General features: G+C 29.6%; 1 pseudogene; it reads left to right on the forward strand.

Annotated features, from left to right (window-relative positions):
• The first annotated feature begins 310 nt into the window (after positions 1-310).
• On the forward strand, positions 311-20,219 carry LOC149518054 (putative disease resistance protein At1g61300; annotated as a pseudogene).
• The last annotated feature ends 1,164 nt before the right edge of the window (positions 20,220-21,383 follow it).

Here is a 21,383-nt window from a genome sequence, read left to right on the forward strand (position 1 = left end):
GGTTCAAGGATAGCTATTCTAGAAAACAAGGTCAGTTGAGTCTGCACACTTGTAGCACTCGATTCAGTACCAAAATCATGGAAAATGAAGATGCCAGTCCAATGGACAGAGTAAAAAAGGCTCAAGGAGAGATCAGTGAAACAGTTACAGGAATGCAACAAAATGTGAACAGACAATTGATAGAATTAAAACAAATGTTAGCAGAGTTGACAAAAGGAAAAAGAGTTATTGAAACACATGGGGCAAGAGAGGAAACAGCTGTTAAGACACCATTGTATCCATCTGGGTCCACATATGTTCAAGCGCTCATATGCCACAAGTACCTCCAACTACTCATCAACCTTTTACTGACATTTCTACCAAGATGCCATCAATTCAGACAAATATCGATCTCAAGTGCACTCTTAACGACTCTTCTGCTATGCCTAATGGGGATAATTTTAAAGAATCAAAAAAATTAAATAGTGTGCCAGATCCATCAAGAGATATGATAATGAAAGATAAATTTGATCTGTTGAAAGAGAGATTGAAGGTAATTGAAGGCCATGACGTGTATGGGAATGTTGACGCCAATGAACTTAGTCTAGTGCCTGATCTCGTTATTTCATCAAGATTCAAAGCCTCAGATTTTGAAAAGTATAACGAAATTGGATGTCCTAAAATACATTTGGCCCAATACTGTCACAAAATGGTTGGGTACACTGGTGATAAAAAGCTGCTTATTCATGTATTTCAAGAAAGTTTGATTGGGGCAACAGCTAATTGGTATTATAGTCTGAAAAGCAGTTAAATTCATACTTAGAGGGATTTATCACGGGCATTCTTAAAGTAATACCAGTATATGTTGGAATTGGCTCCAGATCGATTAACCCTCCAAAATATGAGAAAGAACCCCAATGAGAGTTACAAAGAATATGCTGCTAGATGGCAGAATATGGCATCATAAGTACAACCACCTCTTACCAATAGGGAGTTGAATTTCCTGTTTGTGGATACCTTTCCTTCTCCCTATTATGATAAGTTGATCAGTAATACTTCATCAGAGTTTGTGAATTTATTGTTTGCTGTGGGTAGAATTAAAGATGGGATAAGAAAGGAAAGAATTATAAATACTGGTGATGAAAAAAAATGAGATATTTTTGAAACAATTGTTAAAGGGCAAAATGAGAGAAATCTCACCATGATGCAGGAAGATCCAACGGATGATTATTCACAATGGCTACCATATTGTCCCCAACCAATATTTTTTATCGATGATTTTCCTCAACCACTTCATCTATGTGCTCAAATTTTTTCACCACGAATGGAACCAAAGATCAACTTAAGCTATTCACAGAGTCGTAAGAGAAAGAGAGCCAAAGTGTATCATTCACTTTCAATACCTTATGCTGAGCTCTTTACTTTACTGATAGAGAATTATATGATCTCTATTGTTCTTGCAAGACCCAGAAAGCCTTCGTTCCTGAAGTGGTATGATCCTAATGCTAAATGTGAATTTCATGATGGAGTTAAAGGGCATTTCATAAAAGATTGTACTGCCTTCAAGGATAAAGTTCAAGCTTTGATCGATGCAGATGATGCAAAGTTTAAAGAGCTAGTTGGTGATTTTGATGATTGATAGTAGTAAAGTTACAAGTTAGTGATGCTAAAACATCAAAGAGGGAAACTTTTGTTTATGTAACTTTGAATATCATCTTAAGAGTATGATCAAGACGATAAATTCTTTTTGGCCAAGTCTTAAGGTTTGATTGCATGAGTAAACATTGTGCATCATAGTGTTTTATTTCGTGTAAGTTTCGATATATAGTTGTTTTTTTTTAAATAAAAAAAAGAGAGAAGATTTAAATATGAATAAAGCCCCATGTGGTTAAGTACTGAGGCTAGAGAAATATCTTGAAAAAAAAAGTAAAAAAAAAAGAAAAAAAATGAAGTCTTGAGTCTAAGATGAATTGGCGATCGTTATTAGGAATTTTTCAAATACCTAAATGCCAATTTGCTCATTCAATTGACCCCATTTCATCAGTCATGACCCCTTGATAGCCTTGAATTCGAATTTGTGAACCTTATTTTCACCTGATATTGTTGGCAATATAATTTTCTAAGGCAATGAACAAATGAAACAGCCATTAAAAAATGTGTGGTTCCTAGAAAATCAAGTCTATATGACTTTTTGTTTTTTAGAATTCAAATGCGATAATTTAATATGATAAGATTATGCTGCAGTTCCAAAATTTTTAAATCCAAGTCTTGTAAAATGCACTCAAGCATACTACCTTTCAGCTTTTTGTCCTAAAATTGATTCGATCCTTTATCTTGAGGTATATTTGTCAGAAAAAGAATACCTCATTACCTCTAAGGCAATTTGAGTTGTGATTAACCTTTTTGTTGTCTTTTTGTGGAGTAACTTAGATTATTTGATACCTTAAACATGTTTACCCCACATAATTCTTTTCTCGTCCATTTCATTTAGCCATTCTCTTGTAATTACTTTAGGTGTGAGCTATAGGGGCAAAAAAAAAAAAAAACAACAACAACAAAAAAAAAAAAAAAAGATTGGTTATGACATCATGCACTAAAAAAAAAAACTTGAGCAAATCCAAAAAGGTCCTCACAAATTCAAGGTTTTGAAAAAAAGAGACAAAAAAAAAAGCCAAAAATTTTTTGAGATAAAAAAACCCTTTTTCCAAGTTCATTTTCCTGAAGAGTAGTCTTCAATTTAAGTGTTTATGCTTGAAATGACAAATGGCTATCTTTCATTATCTCTTCACAAAAAATTTTTTTTATCTCTTGTTACCCCTTTGAGCCTGATTGAATTCTTTCAAAATAAACCCTGAATAAGGATCACCTTCCACATTGAGGGCAAAAAACAAAAAGAATGCATTTGAAGGTTAAGAATGAGAATATCTAATGGAATCTCATGTGATAGGGGCACAAACCCAATATAAAAGTTCATAAAAGTTTTGAATCCACTCAGTGAAAGGATGCAAAAAAAAAATTTTAAAAGAAAAGGAAGAATAAAAAAAGAAAAAAAAAAGAAAGAAATGAATGGGTGGAAAGCATAAAATAGAATATACCTTAGAGTGTATCCTTCCAATGAAAAATGATCCTTAGTTTCAAATACCCTTAAATACTTGTTTTGGGCCTTTTTATCCTATTCTTTGGCAACCATGAACCTTAACCTACATTACAACCTTTGAAAAGTCCATAATGGATCAGGTATGAAAGCTTAAACTTGAAGAGTTTCTCTTGAAAAAATGAACATGAATTTTTTTAGTTTTCCTTTTATTACCTAATCTCTTGTTTGAACCATTAAACCTTTTTGAAAAAAATTCTTTTCCTCTTTTGGATTAGATTTGAATTCTCAAGTGCATGGTGTGTAAAAAAAAAAAGAAAGAGAAATATAGAAAAAAATGGCTCTAGGGTGAAAACCCTTAAAAGGGCAATCTAGAGCCAACCCTGAAAGGTCACTCCTGATGCTAAATATGGTGGATGCTAAACAGAAGTCAAGCCAAACCTTTTTGAAAGATCTGAAATATCAAAGCCATAGAAGTCTGATATGGGTTGATTATTCCTAAATAACCCTTTAAAATCTCAAGCCCTTACAGCTGATCTTGACATATATCAAAATGTTGCATTTGGAGACTAAGAAAAATGTTGAATATGTTTGATTTTCAAGGAATTCACGCTTTTAGAAAAGCTTATGTTTCATTCGTGAGCTTGCATCCCTCTTTCACTCCCTTCAATGGTTGGAACCTTTTGAATAAACATCACTATCTACAAAACTATTACATTCATTTGGAAAGAAAATCCTCACCTTTTTCATTTTTGATAGGGATCGCCAAATTCTAAAAAAAATTAAGCCCATTTTATTTGGCCATTAATGAAGTTTTAAGCCTAGTTTATCTGGCCATCAATGACATTTAAGTTCAGTTTTATCTGGCCATCAATGAAGTTTTAAGCCTAGTTTATCTGTCTATTAATGAAGTTTTAAGCCCAGTTTCAGGCCATCAATAACACTTTAAGCCTAGTTTATCTGGCCATTAATAAAGTTTTAAGCCTAGTTTATCTGACCTCAAATGAAGTTTTAAACCCAGTTTATCTGGCCATTAATGAAGCTTTAAGCCTAGTTTATCTGGCCATCAATGAAATTTTAAGCCTAATTTATCTGGCCATCAATGACATTTAAGCCCAGTTTATCTGGCATCAAATCAAAATTTAAGCCCAGTTTAGCTGGCCTTCAATAAAATTTAAGCCTAGTTTATTTGACCCCAAAAGAAGTTTTAGAGTTTCAAAGTTCTATCCAGAATAAAAAAATTCTCGATGCATAACCTTTTGAAAGATCTTGCATTTTCATCACTTGTATCATGAGAAAGACATTTGACCTAAAAAAAAAGATATTCAAATTTGCATCGCTCATCTGTGCATTATGAAAGGGATATTTGTATTTGCATCGCTCATCTGTGCATCATGAAAGGGATATTTGTATTTGCATCGCTTACATCTGTACCCCAAGAGAGACATTTGCTTTTGCATCACTTACATTCGCACTTGCACAAGATATTTGCATTCGCACAATAAAAAAATTCGCATTTACACTACCATGGCATCCGCATCCTAAGAAAAGGTATTTGTAGGAGCATTTACATGAAAAGAACATTGTCATTGTCAAATATAGTTGTATCAAGCATTCGTATTTTTGCATTTGCATTAGCATCATTTGATCAAGATAGATATTTGTATCATTGATTGCATTCACTCTGATTGGGGAAAAGCCATTTTCAAAACAAAAAATTTTTTTTTAAATTTTTAAAGTTCTATTACCTCTGATTGAGAGGAGCATTTAAAGATCTTGATTTCTAAGACCTTCGGGTATAATTTCGATTCGTGGTATTATCCCAATCAATTCATTATTCTCGACTTGTGGTGTTGTCACAGTCAATTCTATAAGATCTCCGGGCATAATTTCGATTCGCGATATTATCCCAATCGATTCATTATTCTCGACTTGTGGTGTTGTCCCAGTCGATTTTGTAAGACTTCCGGGCATGATTTCTGTAAGACCTTCAAGCATGATTTCAATCCGTGGTGTTGTCCCAATTGATTTTTTATTTCTCGATTCAAGGTGTTATCCCGATCGATTCTTTACTTCTTGACTCGCGGTGTTATCCTGATCGTTTTTGTTTACGTCTCGACTTACAGTGTCGTCCCGATCGTTTTCTTTATCATTTAACTTGTAGTTTTTTTTAAAAAAAAGAAAAAAATTTTAAAAAAAATCCATGATTTGCTTCGGACAAAATCGTTGTCTTTATCTTTGCCCTATTATTGATTTTTAGTAATGTGCAAAGAGGTGCAGCTGTAGACACAAGATTTTCTCCTGGTCTACATTTTTATAATCTAAAAAAAAATTAATTAAAGTTTTAAATCAAAAAATGAAAAAAAAAAGAAAAAAAGAAAAAGAAGACAAACAAAAAAGTCAAATAGAAGAAGAAACAAACTAAAGGCTGTTGCCAGCAGGTGCTGTGCACGGCACCGCTGGCCACCCATGCCTGCCACCACCCCAGCAATCATAATACCCTATCGTCTAGTCTTTTCACTCCATCAACATACACAACCACTGTTTTAGCCATATAAAACACTAGCTTCTCCTTTATTTTAGAGGGAGCTAAAAAAAAAACTATTGGATCCCCTCACCAGAACGGCAGAAGCACGCACCCCTACCAAAAATCTCTCAAACAAAAAACTCACCCCCCCAAATACCCAAACAGATCTACGAAAATCAACACAAAAAAAAAATAAAATCATAAAACAAAACACAGTTCTCCCCGCAGGGAGGAACCTAGCGTCGAGCCACCTGCAACAAAAAGAAAGGTTATTAGTTTGAGTTTAAAAAAACAAAAGAATGAGAAGAACATAAAACTTTGAACCCTGATCTACATCGATCGGGGTCGTTTCCGACGAAGAGGAGACCAAATCTGGATAGATCACGTCGAAAGCAGCTTCCTGGTAACTTTTGAGGTTTTCAGCCACCGACGACGGTGGATCAAGCAGCGGCCGGTGCGGTGCTTCCGGCGGTCGAACGGTGAGACGGCCGAGAAAACCCAGAGCTCTGAGGAGATTTTTTTTGGAAGAAATGGTGAAATGAGCTGAAAAAAAACCTGACTTTTATAGAAAATATAAAAGCAAAAATGACGTCGTTTTGAGCATAGGCCCAAAATGACGTCGTTTCAAGTGTAAGAAGGATCCGCGCATGGATCGAACCTGACCCGAGATTCGTGCAAACCGACCCATCGACCCGCCTCAGCCAACTTTCAGTCGGTTCAGACGAACCGCCAGCGAACCGATCGAACCGTTCCTCAACCGGCTCAACCGAACCGCATGTCGAACCGATCCCTTTTCAGTCCAACTGAACTGTTGTTGACCGGACAGTTGATCGGTCCGGTTCAGGTAAAATTTTTTTTTGAATTTTCTAATTTTTTTATATATTTATATATTGTTATTTTAAGTATCTTTTTATATATGTATGCATGATAAATGTTTAATTTTATTAAAATAAATATCTAATTATTTTTAATAATAAAAAAATGAAAACAATATAGGATAATAATTAAACATATATATTAAAAATGCTTAAGATAATAATAATAATAGTAATAGAATAATTATTATTATTTTCCCTGCCTAGATGTTGGAGGGAATAAAAAAATATTTTCCTAAAGAAATAATTTCGCCTAGATGTTGGAGAATTATTATTAATAAATTTTCATAAAAATAAATATATAAGAAAATTTTAATTAATTTTCAAAAATCATTAAAATTGAACTTGCTCCGAAAATCCGCCTAGATGTTGGAGATTTTTAGAGATGTTCGTATTTTCTTAAAAACGAAATCTTAAACACTAATTCTTAATTTTCAAAATCTTAGGTTTCTAAAACCTCATAAAATCCCCCTTAAAATCTAAAATCCCTAAAATCCAAAATCTCTAAAATTCAAACCCTTAAATCAAAACCTCAAACCACAAAACCCAAACCCTAAAATCTCTAAACTCTAAAATCAAAACCTTAAACCTTCAATATCCTAAGATTCAACCTTTAAAACCCTCCAAACCTTAAAACTAAACCTTCAAAACCTCTACTTAAGCCCTTACTCAAAATATTTTCAAAACTTTAAGGATACGTATGAAAATCTCGCATGAAATGGTTTGTTCCCGAATGCTGTCTAAATGATGGGGTATTTAGGAAACTCCGTTTCATTAAGTTTTTCACACGAGTTCTTAATTCACATTAATAATAAAATTAATAAATAAAAAGTATAATAGTAAATTGGGATCTTAAATATAAACAGTCGCACCTAAGCTCTGCCTAGATGTTGGAAAGTCAGTGTAGTCTCATTATACTTAAGAGTCAAACTTTTAAATTGCATCTCATCCTACATAACATTCATTAGCGTACATACATTAGCATGTTATCATTGATAATTATCTGCATTATTCTCTCTTCAATTTACTGTTCGATGATAAAATATTTTATAATAAAAAAATAATAATACTTAAAAAATTTTTTTTTTATAAAATAAAAATAACATTCCGAAAGAAATAATTCTTGGTACTCTGCCTAGATGTTGGAGAATCACTAACAATTATTTTCTATGAAGATTGTTATTTCATTTTAAGAATTTTTGTGTTAAATCTTAAGCGAAAAGAGTTATTTTAAATTCTGCCTAGATGTTGGAGAATTTTAAGATCATTCTTTAACTTAAAGATTTTTTCAATATTTCTAAATAAAAATTTTCAGCAAAATTTTATTTTTCCAAATGAAGGGAATTAGTGTTAAATTTCAAATTAAAACCATTTTTATCCAACATCGAAAATAATGCGTAATTAAATGGTACCAATTTATGGGCGTTGTGGGGGTGCTAATCCTTCCCCACACGTAACCGACTACCGGACCCAACCTGGTTTTTCGTAGACTGAAATTTATCTTTTTTATAAACTTTAAACCCGTTTTTATAGTTTTATTAAAAGGATAAACTTTTGGGTGATCAATCACACCTTAACAAAGAATGGTGGCGACTCCCCTTCCATTTACTTTGATTTTAAAACTCATTTACGTCTGACGGTCCTAAAACCATTACGACAATTACATATTATGTTTTATTGATTTTTTGTTATTTTTTGAGTATTGTAGAGCATTTGCTCCCTTTATACTATATAGGCTCGTGGTTTAAATATTTTAATAAAATCATTATGAAAAATTTAATAGGCAAATCATCTAATAAAAAATAAAATCATTAAATTCCAAACTTGCATTTTTAAGTCAAGTTAATTAAGAAATTCATACAAAAATTAAAACAACAACCAATGAGACAAACAATTTTTCTCAAGCCAAATTTTCTTTTCACTTTATAGTAACCAAAATTCTCAAGTAAATAGGTCAAGCTGACTCTCAATTATGTCCAAAGCTATTTCTAGTTTGTATTCGTATGTTGGATTTTGCTTTTTGCGATCAAATTTCTTACTGGAATTTAAGCAAGAATATAGTCCACTTTGAAAGATTTGAAGTGTATTAATGACACATCATCAAGCCTTGAGCAACCAAATAAAAGAAGCTCTTTTAAGAGACACCAATGAACCAATGGTACTTGGAAGTTTTCTTAGATTTTTGCAATCTTTAAGGCTTAAAATAATTTAGTGTTTTTATCTCACCAATAGATTGATCAACCTCAATCAACTTAATTTTTGTAATCATTGAGCATCAATTTCTCAAGGCTAAGGTGTCTTAAAAAGTTTGGAGTTTTGAGAAGGCATTGTGAATAATTGAGATTAATGATTTCACATTTAGAAGAAACTGGGAACTAAGAAGAAATTAGAAACAATTAGTTTTTCTTAAAACAAAATAATTAGCTTTTATAAATGTGATGTTGCTTCGTGAAAATGAAATGAAAATGACTATTTCCTAAATTGTTTTAGGTTAGTTTTGCTCATGTGAAGAACAGTTAGCATCAAAATATCTAAATTTATAAGAAGACATTCTAGAGGAAATCAATGCTGCCACATTGCCACATCACTAGCAATCAAATGGGTAGCCAACGTGACTAAAGCTAAAAAGTGGCTACAACCATACCGCATTGACATTCATTTAAATCTAAATGAAGCCTAAGTTTTTGTATTTTTGCAAATGTTTTAGTTTTCATATCTATCTCATTTAACATGAGAAATGGATTTACAACATATAGATTCACACTTGTCTTTCTAGAGTTCTAATAATCCTTATAGGTCAATGATCAAGTATTTAACAATTTTGGTACCCTATTGGAAGAAAGAATTTTTTTGAAAGAAAATTAAAAAATTACATATTTTGGATAAAACAAAAGTCATAAAAGATATAGATAGAAAATTTAAAATCTTTTACAATTTCTCTTATTGCATCAAATGCGTCATTAGCTTTTTTTTTTTTTTTTTCATTAACAATTAGGAAAGACTTGCTAATGAGATTTTCAATTTCAATTATTGTATAAAAATCACAACTATTTAGTATTGTATTTGTGTATGAAAGATAAAATCAGTCAAGATATATATTCAAATATAATCATATATACTTACTTGTTTAACAAAAATAGAAGCAAAAACTTGATTTGAATTATTAAACATTGAATAAGATCATAGTTTGGAAGTTGTTCCTTTTCATAACATATATCCTTCACATTGAATGCAAAAATTTATTCACTGAGAGTTTTTGATTACAGTCTCTCTTTTATCCCTTTCTCTTTCTCTTTTTATTATGTTAGCAACTTATCTCTACTAATTTATCTTTTAATGGTTGTATTCCATACTATGAGACAGTGGGGCAACAATTTTTTTATTAATCATAAACTACTTAAAGTAGTTTTTATTCAAAAAAGTAAATTGCCTAATAACAATTACTTCATGCATGGGGATCAACCCACCTACTATTCTAGGTGGACATAAAAGTTTTTATCTTCACACTAAGTATAATACAAAATTTCTCTTTATATCAGATTCTTCAACTACTAGATAACATGAGCCGTAACATTGATTGCTAGGAAAATTGCACTATTTCCAATGCTTTTCATCTCAACCCATTCCATTTCACAAAAATCAAACCTAAAACTTCAAAATATGAAACCCATTTGCACAATGTTGGAGAGCAAATCTTGTAAACAAGTAGCATCTCTTAAAAAATTCAACCAAATATGTTTTGCATTGAATGGTAGAGTTAAATAGCTTTGATTCTTTTTTTATAGTCAATTTTATAAATCGAAGACTTATGAAATCTTGAAAACACATGCTTTTAAAAACAAGAATAAAAAATAGTTTGAGGTATCTTTTTATATATTAAACTATAAACACATTAGATTAACTTATAAAATAATTTTCAAGGATGTTTACTTAGTAAATAAGAAGTATTTATGCTTCTAAAAAGTAATTTAACATATACCAAAATTAAAAAAGGAAGATAACTAAACAAATGTTTGGAAAAAGAGAAAAAGAAATAAATAGGCCCTATTGATCCCAAGAAAACTAGCTATTTGTCAAGATTTGAAATGAAAAAAATATGTTACTAAAGTGAACTTCTAAGAAAAAAGACAAAAGGCATTAAGTCAAACTTCTTCAAAGTTATACCAGTAACCACAAAATGATAATCATTCTATCAAACAATTTAAGTGCATTGGAACTAAAGCTCATAATTCTATCTTTAAAAACACATCTCTTATCAAGTTAACAATAACTTAAGTAAAAGAAAACATGACATCTTTAGAAGCCAAGACCAGAAACCCCTATTATTGACAATAATGAATTGTTTGCCATTGGCAACATACTCTAATAATGAGATGATTCTCAACAACTAACAACGGGACAAGGTAAATAAGTTTAATATTTTGATCCTCCAAGTTATAGACATAAACGTTTCTATCTTCACAATAAGCATAGTAAATGGAGTTTCTTTTTATATTAGATTCTTTAGTTATTGAGTAACATGAGCCGTAGCATTTATCTATGAGGAAATAGTATTATTTCAAATGCTTTTCACCTTAATCCATTCCCTTTCATAAAAATTAAACCTAAAAACTTCAAAACATGAAGCCCATTGGCACAATGTTGGAGAGTAAATCTTGCAAACAAGTAAGATATCTCTAAAAAATTTAACCAAAAATGTTTTGCATTGAATGGTAAAGTTAAATGGTTTTTATTCCTTTTCGACGGTCAATTTTGTAAAACAAAAACTTAACCTTCAAACTCAATTGTAAGCAAACAATATTCCAAAGAAATGTAATAGTTTTTCCTCTAAATGTTATCACACTGATCACTATATTGTCTTTCAACTTTTGTTTTGATAATTCATAATCATCAGGAGAACAAAATATAAATTCATTATCTACAAGATTAAAGAATAGGATGTAGTAATTTGGATCACTTGGAGGTGTCATGAGAATGCACATAATGAAATCCATATTGAAAAGAGAAAGTTGAATTGTCTCAATTGAATCGAGATTTAAAAAGGAACAATCAAATGAGACAAGATCTAATAACATAAACCATCTAAAGGAAGAGCAACATATTTGTTTATTAAATATCTCATGAATGATTTTAGTGTAATATCGATATTGTGATACCTTGAAAAAGGTTTTCCCTTGATCCAACCGTCTATGAGATATAACAAGCTAAGGATAAGGTTGAGATATGTGTGGAGGAAGAGAATACGACGATCATTCATCATCAACCTCAACTATTGCTTCCATGTTCACAAAACCTAAACTATTTTCTTGCTTGAAAATATTACTGTATACATCAATAAGCATAACACAAATAAAACTCTTACGTTAACTAAATTGGAAGGAAATAAATTTCAGTAAAAAAAGACCCTAAGAAAATTGAAAATAAAACAAATCTAATTTTAAAAAAAAATCTGAAAATTTATAAAAGAATTCTTTAAAATTGTAAAAAAATTCTAAAAAATTAAAAATTTTTAGAAATATAAAATATTCTAAAAAATTATACAAAATAAAAAATTAAAAAAAAAACCTAATATTTTAATAGAAAATCGAAAAAATTTCACAAAATATACAAAAAAAGTGTAAGATTAAACAAATTAAAATTTTTCCTAAATTTTTAAAAAAAAAATTAAAGTTTTTAGAATTTTTTTGAAAAAATTATATATTTTTTATACACCTTTCTTGATAATTTTTAGTCTCATGTTTAAATTTATTGCAAGTGGTTTGGTTCAATTTTATGTAGGTAAATTTGGTTAGTTAATTTATTTTTTGATTTCTTTTGTGGATATAATATAATATATATATATGGGAGAAATCAAGTTATACACAAAAATTTTTTGTGTCTTTTTACATTTTTTTCTAATAATTAATTTTAATAAATAAAAAAGATGAGATAGATAAATTAAAAAGATAAAAAATGATTTAATTACATCTCTAGAATTTATTAAAATCAATAATTAACAAAAGTAAAAAGATGTAAAATTTTTTTTGGTATAAGTTGATTCCTCCCCTATATATATATATATATTATATCCACAAAAAAAAATAAATTAACTAACCAAATTTACCACCCTAAAATTAAACTAAACCACTTGCAATAAATTAAAAAAATCTGAAATATTCTAAACATTAAAAAATTTTTGAAAAATAAAACATCCAAAAAATTTAAAAAATTTTAAAGTTCATAAAATATATAAAAAATTAAATTTGTAAGGTTAAAAAAAATTAAAAATTTTCATAATTTTTTAAAAAAATTTTACAAATTTTTAATTTTTTAATTTTTTTCAAAAAATATTTTATTTTTTACACACTTTCTTACAACTTTTTAAATAAATTTTAGTCTCTTGTTTCAATTTATTACAAGTGGTTTAGTTCAATTTTATGTTGGCAAATTTGGTTAATTAATTTATTTTTTGATTTTTTTGTGGATATAATATTTGATATATATATATGTATGTGTGTATATATATATATATATAAATATATATATATATATGGGGGAAATCAAGTTATACAAAAAAATGTTTTACATCTTTTTACATTTTTTTCTAATAATTAATTTTAATAAATCGAAAAGATGAGATAGATAAATTAAAAAGATAAAAAATGATTTAATCACATCTCTTGAATTTATTAAAATCAATAATTAACAAAAGTAAAAAGATGTAAAATTTTTTTTGGTATAAGTTGATTCCTCCCCTATATATATATTTTATCCACAAAAAAAATTAAAAAATAAATTAACTAACCAAATTTACCACCATAAAATTAAACTAAAGCACATGCAATAAATTAAAAAAAATCTGAAATATTCTAAACATTAAAAAAATTTTGAAAAATAAAACATCCAAAAAATTTAAAAAATTTTAAAGTTCATAAAATATATAAAAAATTAAATTTTTAAGATTAAAAAAATTAAAAATTTTCATAATTTCAAAAAAATTTTACAAATTTTAATTTTTTTCAAAAAATATTTTATTTTTAACACACTTTCTTACAACTTTTTAAATAAGTTTTAGTCTCTTGTTTCAATTTATTACAAGTGGTTTAGTTCAATTTTATGTTGGCAAATTTGGTTAATTAATTTATTTTTTGATTTTTTTGTGGATATAATATTTGATATATATATATATATATATGTATGTGTGTATATATATATATATATATATAAATTGTTTTATATAAGTTAATCCGTTTTCTATATATATATATATATATCAAATATTACATTTACAAAAAAATAAAAAAATAAAAAAATAAATAAATTAACCAAATTTACCACATAAAATTGAACTAAACCAGTTACAATAAATTTAAACATGAGACTAAAAGTTTCAACACCTTTGTTTTTCAAGGATTTATAAATATTTTTTCCTCGTATTTGATACCAACTATATATTTTTAAGGAAGCTGTTAGCCCATCGCATTCCATCGGCAACTTGCAGCAAATAGAAAACGTTTAGGCTTTTTATATTGCTCTTGGTTGGAGCCACTCTCTCTTCTATCTGTCAACTTATTGCTAATTTATTTTTGATGAGCCTTATCTTAATGGACTTTTTGTGTTAAAAAAAATGAAATTATCGTTTCAATGTGACTTATACCTGCTTTTTAATTTTATGATTATTTGAAGGAAAATGAAGATAGTCTTTCTTTTCTCTTCTTTTCTTTGATGGTTTTGGCTCTGGTGGAGAACAAATAGACTTATAAGCACTCAAAAAGAAGAGATGTCTCTAGGTCCTTGAGCTGAAAAATTCCTCCGTAATTTCTTTCATTTTCTCATTACTTTAAAAATAACTGAGAAAAAATTATTTCAAATTCTCCTTCATATATAATGCATTTCTTATCCTTTTTGCTAATGTCAAGAGTACAAATTCCCCTTTATATTTTTCTTAAATAATTCCCTTAACTTTTTCCAGTTCAAAAAAAAAATGATGAAAATAATTTTCTAGAATCTCATTTTTTTCCTAAAAATTTTCTTAAACAAGGACTAAGAATCATGCAGCCACATGGATTACATTAACATTTATAAGATTTTAAAATAACATGTAATTATCGTTAGAATGTGATTTCTACAACTTTTTGGAGGAAAAGATGACATTTTCGTTGAAATAGGGTTCTCATGCTATATATATTTTTTAATTTGGTATTAAGAGAATGAAATTCTCAATTAGACACTTAAACTTTATTTTTATTACATACTTTACCCTTTTTACTAATAGTGTTAGTTAATGGATTGACGTGACAAAATCAATTAGTAAAATCATGTTATGTGATTATTTTATTTTTGAAATAAAAATTAGAAGAATTTAAAAAAAAAGGAAAATTAGAAAAGAGAAAAAAAGATAGAATTGGGAGAGAGAAAATGAGGAAGGTGAGATGGGAAGAGATGTAAGGCAGGAGAGGGGTGGAGCTAACAGTGTGTTAGATTAAAGAGAGAGGAAAGAAAGGAAAATAAAGTAAATAAATGTAAAAGAAACAAAATTTTCATTCTTTATTTGGATAAATTTTTAATTTAAAAAAAAAAGAGGTGGAAACCAAATAACTTTTGGTTTTTCTTGTAAATTCAAATTTTTTAATACTCTAATTTGAAGGAAAAACTAAGGAAAAGAAAGTTAAAAATATTTTTTTTATAAAAAGACTATTATGTTCATCTTTTTATTAATATTCAAAATCTAATAAAAAAAATCTAAGCAAATTATAATCATTTTGTAATTTTTTCAAAGTCATCTTTTTTTTCAAGTAAGTTTCACATATTTCTTCTAATATAAAATTTTTTTATAATTTTTTGGTGATTTGATTTGGATGAATGATTAAATATAAATGATATATTTTTTAGGTTTATGAGATGACAAACTAGTTCAAAATTCATCAATGCATATTTGTAAAATATTAGTTTTACTTGATTAAAAACCATTAATATAGCAGCAATTATAAAGCCAAACAAGATAACAAATATATAATGGTCTAAGAATGCTCTAAAATTACACGTAATAAAATGTTATAATTAGAAACAATTATTATAATGAATCATTTCTTTTTTTTTTTTTTACTTTTTATTCAAAATAATGGTTGTTAGAATTTCTTTTTTTTTTTCCTTTTCTTTATTAATTTTAATTATCCAAACAAGAGTTACATATATTATTTCCTTTCCTTTCCTTTAAAAAACTTTCTTTTCCATTCTTTTTTTTTGTTATTAATATTTATCCAAACATAACGTAAATGTGTAATTAAGTAAAACCGAATTGATATAACGAAAATTTTATGCTCAATTTAAAACTCATCTTGAGTTCGATCAAGTTTTAATTTTAAAATTTGAGTTGATTTGAAATAAAAAATTAAACTACTTAAATTTGTTCATTTACCAAATAAAAAACGAATTCGATTTTCATATTCAATTTTAAGTTTAATTATTTATGTTTAAATTTAAACTCAAGATCGAATTAATATATATATAAATAAAATAATAATTTTTTAATTAAAATAATAAAAATATATTAAAATAAAAAAATTGATTAAATTTATAAATTATTTTAATTAAATATTAAAATATTCAAACTCAACTTATTTAATAAATTAAATTATTCAAACTTACGGAGTTAGCTTTTAAAGTAATTTGATTTACTGAAGATAAATTTAAATATTTAATTGAAATTTTTTATTTTTAAATATAAAATGAAAAAAAATGCTATAATATAAAGATTTCTTTATATTAAGGCAAATAATGCTCTTGAGGGTCCAATCATTCTAAAATTTGTTTAATTTAATTACGTATTAGAATTAGGATTTATGGATGTAACATTTTTTTTCTAATTTTTTTTCTTTGCAATTTCTTTGCGTTTACTTTTCAAGACACTTCGATGGCCATCGCATCTACGCAAAAAAATTGAAACTTCCTTGCTTTGAGTCGCCTTTCTCAAATAAATTCTGGCTTTGCTCTGTTACAAAACTAAAAACAAAAATTATCACTTTGCTGTGGGAGAATTAGTTGCTGAATCCTTCTCTTCTCAGTTCTAATTTTTGGACTCGTTACAAGCTTAGCGTGAAAGCTGAAAAGGAGGCGAAGGATGTTGCTAAGCTACTCGAGCAGGCCAAACTTGACAGGGTTTCTTTTCGTGCTGCTCCACAAGGTATTATTGCCCCATCAGTTGAAGGTTTCGAAGAATTCGAGTCAAGGACGTTGATTTTGAATGGAATCTTGGAGGCACTGAAAGATGCTAGTATCAACGTTAGAGGGGTGCACGGGATGGGTGGGATAGGAAAGACTACGCTAGTCAAAGAAGTTGCTAGACAGGTCAAGAAGGGCAAGTTATTTGATTCCGTGGTTATAGCAACCGTAACTCAGACCCTTGATGTTAAGGGAATTCAAGACCAAATTGCAGATTATTTGGGTTTAAGATTCGAGGAACAGAGTATGTTTGGAAGGGCACTTCGACTGCGAGAAAGATTGAACAAAGAGAAGAAGATTCTTGTTGTTTTGGATGATATATGGGCAAGATTAGATCTTGAGGAAGTTGGGATTCCCTTTCGGAATGAACATGCGGGATGCAAGATTCTGCTAACTTCTAGAGATCTCAATGTCTTATCAAGTGGGATGGATAGTCAGAAAGATTTTGCAGTTGACCTTTTAAATGAAAAAGAAGCCTGGAACCTGTTTAAGAAGACAGCTGGTGACTGTGTTGAAAGATGTGATTTGCAGGCTATAGTGCGGGGCTGCCATTCGCCATTACAACAGTTGCAAGGGCTTTGAGAAACAAAAGTTTGTTTGAATGGAAGAGTGCTTTGTGTGAACTAAAGAGGCCTTCATCAAGAAACTTTAAAGGGGTAACAGCAGGCGTATATTCATCTATAGAGTTGAGTTACAATTATTTAGAAAGCAAGGAAGTTAAGTTGACTTTCTTGCTTTGCAGTTTCTTAGGCCATAATGGGTTGATACAAGACTTGTTGAAATATAAAATCGGTCTGGGTTTGTTTCATGGCGTCCACACAATAGAGGAGGCAAGAAACAGAGTATTGACAGTGGTGAGTAACCTGAAAGCCTCTTGTCTGTTGCTTGATAGTTACAACAGTGAACGGTTTGATATCCATGACGTTGTTTGGTATGTTGCTACATCAATTGCAAATAGGGACCTCCGCATGTTTGCGTTAATAGATAGTGATGTGCTGAAACAGTGGCCTGAAAACGAGGCGATGAGAAATTGCAGTGCCATTAATTTACTTAATCCTAATATTAGTTCACTTCCTGAGGAGATGGAGTGTTCACTTCTTTCCTTTTTCCATATGGCCCATGAAGGTACAGTGAAAATTCCAGCCAACTTCTTTAGACGAACAGAAAGACTCAATGTCTTAGATTTCACTGGAATGCACTTTCCATCCCTACCAGTGTCAATGGAACTCCTCACAAACCTTCACGCGTTGTGTCTAAACCAATGTACACTAGATGACATAACCATCGTTGGCAAGCTCAAGAACTTAGAAATCCTTACAAGTTTTTATTTGGGAAATCGAGCTCTTGAATTTCCATCGTTAAAAGGCATTAGAATAGCTGACTGTCCAAAAATGACTACATTTTCAAGAGACAAGCAGGAAGGGACAACTGGCGATGGAAATGAAAGAAGGCTTGGTGAAGGGGACGTCTATATTACTGCAACCTTTTTCAGCCATAAGGTCAGTTTATTAGTGAATATTCATTTTTATATTTTTGCATGATTTTGTTTCATTTTTCTTTATGTCTATCTCCCATTTGAATACTAGTTGTACATGCATCTCTTTTTTTTTTTTTTTTTTTCAATTTGGAATGGCCAACTTTAATCGGATCATATGAGAGTCCATAGGGTTTTGGGTATGTTATGGTTTTGGTGGGTGTTAGAGATTTATATTTGATGCATTATTAGTATATTAAGTTCCAGACACAGTTAATGAATTATACAATAACACTTCATAAAAAAATAATTTAAAACATATTTTTAGAATTAAGTGAATATGCTTTTCAATTAGGCTTTTAAAATGTATTTTTTTTATAAAATGTCTTTGTATATATTTCACTAATAGTATAACACCTATAAATTACAGTATATCAAATATAAATTCATTAACTAATGGTGAGCAGGGTGTTTTCATATCCTCTTTGAGGGCACAAAACCGGTAGTTACATATTTGAGTAAGAAGCAGGTCTGTGAATTGGCCGTGATCTGTGTTTTGGAAGCATATGGAATGTTGTTTTCAAGGGTTGAGATCCTCTCCATTGGGTTAATGTGCTTAAGCAAATCAAATTTGATTAAACAAAAGCAATGGAGGGGAACAAAACCCACGTGATAAAGTTAATCTTAGTCTTGAGTTTTGATTATCATCATTCCTTATTATTATAACATGCCTATGCACTGAACTCATTGTTTAATTGTATTTTCTATCTAAAGAAAGAAGATTGATCTTACCATGAGAATTATGTCAGCAGGTTGTCCCTCCCAAATTGGGGAGGTTAGATTTGTCCTCAATTAACATTCAAAGGATATGGCACGAGCAACCACTCCCATCCTCGTTATATAGTGAGGAATTAAAATTCTTAATGGTGAAGAGCTGTCACAATTTGAAATATCTGTTTCCTTCTTTCATGGCAAAAGATTTTGTGCAACTCCAAAGCCTTAAAATTCTGGACTGTAAGATCATGGAAGAAGTAATCTTAATTGAAGGATTTACAGAAGAGGAAAGGATGAGCCAGATGTTGTTCCCTAAACTAGATATCCTGTCGCTCGAAGACCTTCCCAAACTCACAAGATTCTGCTTTGAACCTTACTTTAAATTCCCATGCTTGAGAATTTTAAGACTAACAAATTGTCCTTTACTGAAAACATTCGTCTCTAAATCTGTAACTGGAGATGAATCTTATATTCATCAAAATACAGAAGGAAGTAACTTGGAGGTTGACAACTCCGCTCTCTTCAATGAAAAGGTGATTCTTCTTTTTTTTTTTTTTCCTTTACCATTATTTTCTTTACAAATTATCCTTTTAATTTGTTGTGGCTTTTCTTTCATCTGTTAATTTCATAAACCTTGTTCAGTGTTCTTTTTTTTTTTTCTGAACATTTGATAAATTTGTTATTTTCATACGTATTTCAGTTATTAACACAATCACATGAATTTATTAGGTGGTTTTCCCTAGTTTAGAGAGGTTGACAGTGAAAGGTATGAGGAACTGTAGAAAGATATGGCAGGACCAACGCAACATGGATTCATTTAGCAAACTAAAGAAAATACTGGTTAAAGGCTGTGAAACACTTTTAAATATTTTTCCCTTTAGCATGATGGAAAGACTTGAGGAACTAGACAAGTTGCAGATTGTGAATTGTGATTCGTTAGAAGAAATAATTGAACCACGAGGACTCATTGCTAATGAATCAAATGCAGTAACAGCTACGGAATCTATTGTAGGGGAAGCAGTGACTAAATTCGTATTTCCCAGAGTAACATACCTACGACTTGATGAATTGCCCAAATTGAAAAGTTTCTACTCTAGGATGCATGCTACAGAATGGCCATCATTGAAAAGAATGAAGCTGGTTTCTTGCCACAAAGTAGAGTTATTTGCTTCAGAATGTCTCGGCTTTGGAGAAACTCAAGCAGAGAGCCAGTTGGGTGAAATCTTAAATAAACAACCCCTGTTTTGGGTCAATGAGGTATGAACACAAACAAAATTTGAAAATTCTTAGCATGATATAACTTGCTCCAAATCTTCAGCACCAATTTTATAAAATTCATTTAGTGAGATTAGTTCTTAAATTTGTATTGTAGCAAGTTTCAGTTATGTTATTATATAGTACTAGCGGTTTGCACTTTGCACATAAAATGCCTATTGAAATAACTACTGTTCGCATCTTTTCTTAATTATAAGAAAGAAATTGGAAATGTTCATTACTAGTAGCACGGCATTGTTAGACCTTTTTGATGGTTCATCTAATTCTTACCAAGAGCGTTGCTGGATATTAAATTATCAGTTGCAAGAATACTTTTACAATCATTTACCAATTGAAACTATGTTGTTTAATGTAATACCCCAGCCCAAATAATAATTGGGCTAGACTAATACTAAAGCCCATAAGTTTATTAAGACATTATTTAGTAAAAGAAAAAGGGCTGAAGTATTATATGAAAGAAAACCTAACTATCCTGAAACAGAAAGGAAATAGAGTTCTTCTTCCTCATCTTTCTTAGGATTAGAGAATATGAAAAATCAAGTTGGAGATTCACAATCAGAGGCTACGATCAAGTTAATCCCTTAAAGGTGAGTACATACCCTCTTTTTATTTAAGAAGAAATATCAAGTTGATTGCTATTATTTGGAGTTGAAGTTTTGAGAGAAAAATCAAGAATAATCATGAAATCCTTCATTAATCTTGATGATCTTTTGGGTAAATTACTGGGCTTTGTTTATTTCATGTTCTTAAGATTTATTGATGATTATTGAATGGAGTTTGAAGGCTGAAAGTAAGGATTTGAGTTTTTAAAGATTGAAGGAGAAATTCTATTTTTGGATGATATGTTGTGATCTGTAATAATGAATTAAAATAGAATTTTGCATTCATGGATAGATTATTGCTGTGGTTATTATATATCATTGAAAAGCATGTTGAATCCAGTATCTAATGAAATAAACGAAAGTCAAATCCGAGTTTTCTATGAAGAGTTGTCTAATTTTTAACTTAAGGATATACAGGCTATAAGACAGCAGTATCAGGGTTAAATTACGAAATTTTTCTTAATTTGTATATAAGGATTTACAGATTAAGCCATATATTTTTGGAAAGCTTATTGAGTCTACTTTCCAATGAAATAAGCGGAATTGAATTTGGAGTTTCCTGTGAATAAATATATAATTTTTA

This window comes from Durio zibethinus, chromosome 7 (assembly GCF_047325235.1).
Source record: "Durio zibethinus cultivar Kanyao isolate XHJ-2024 chromosome 7, ASM4732523v1, whole genome shotgun sequence".
Classification (NCBI taxonomy): Eukaryota; Viridiplantae; Streptophyta; class Magnoliopsida; order Malvales; family Malvaceae; genus Durio; species Durio zibethinus.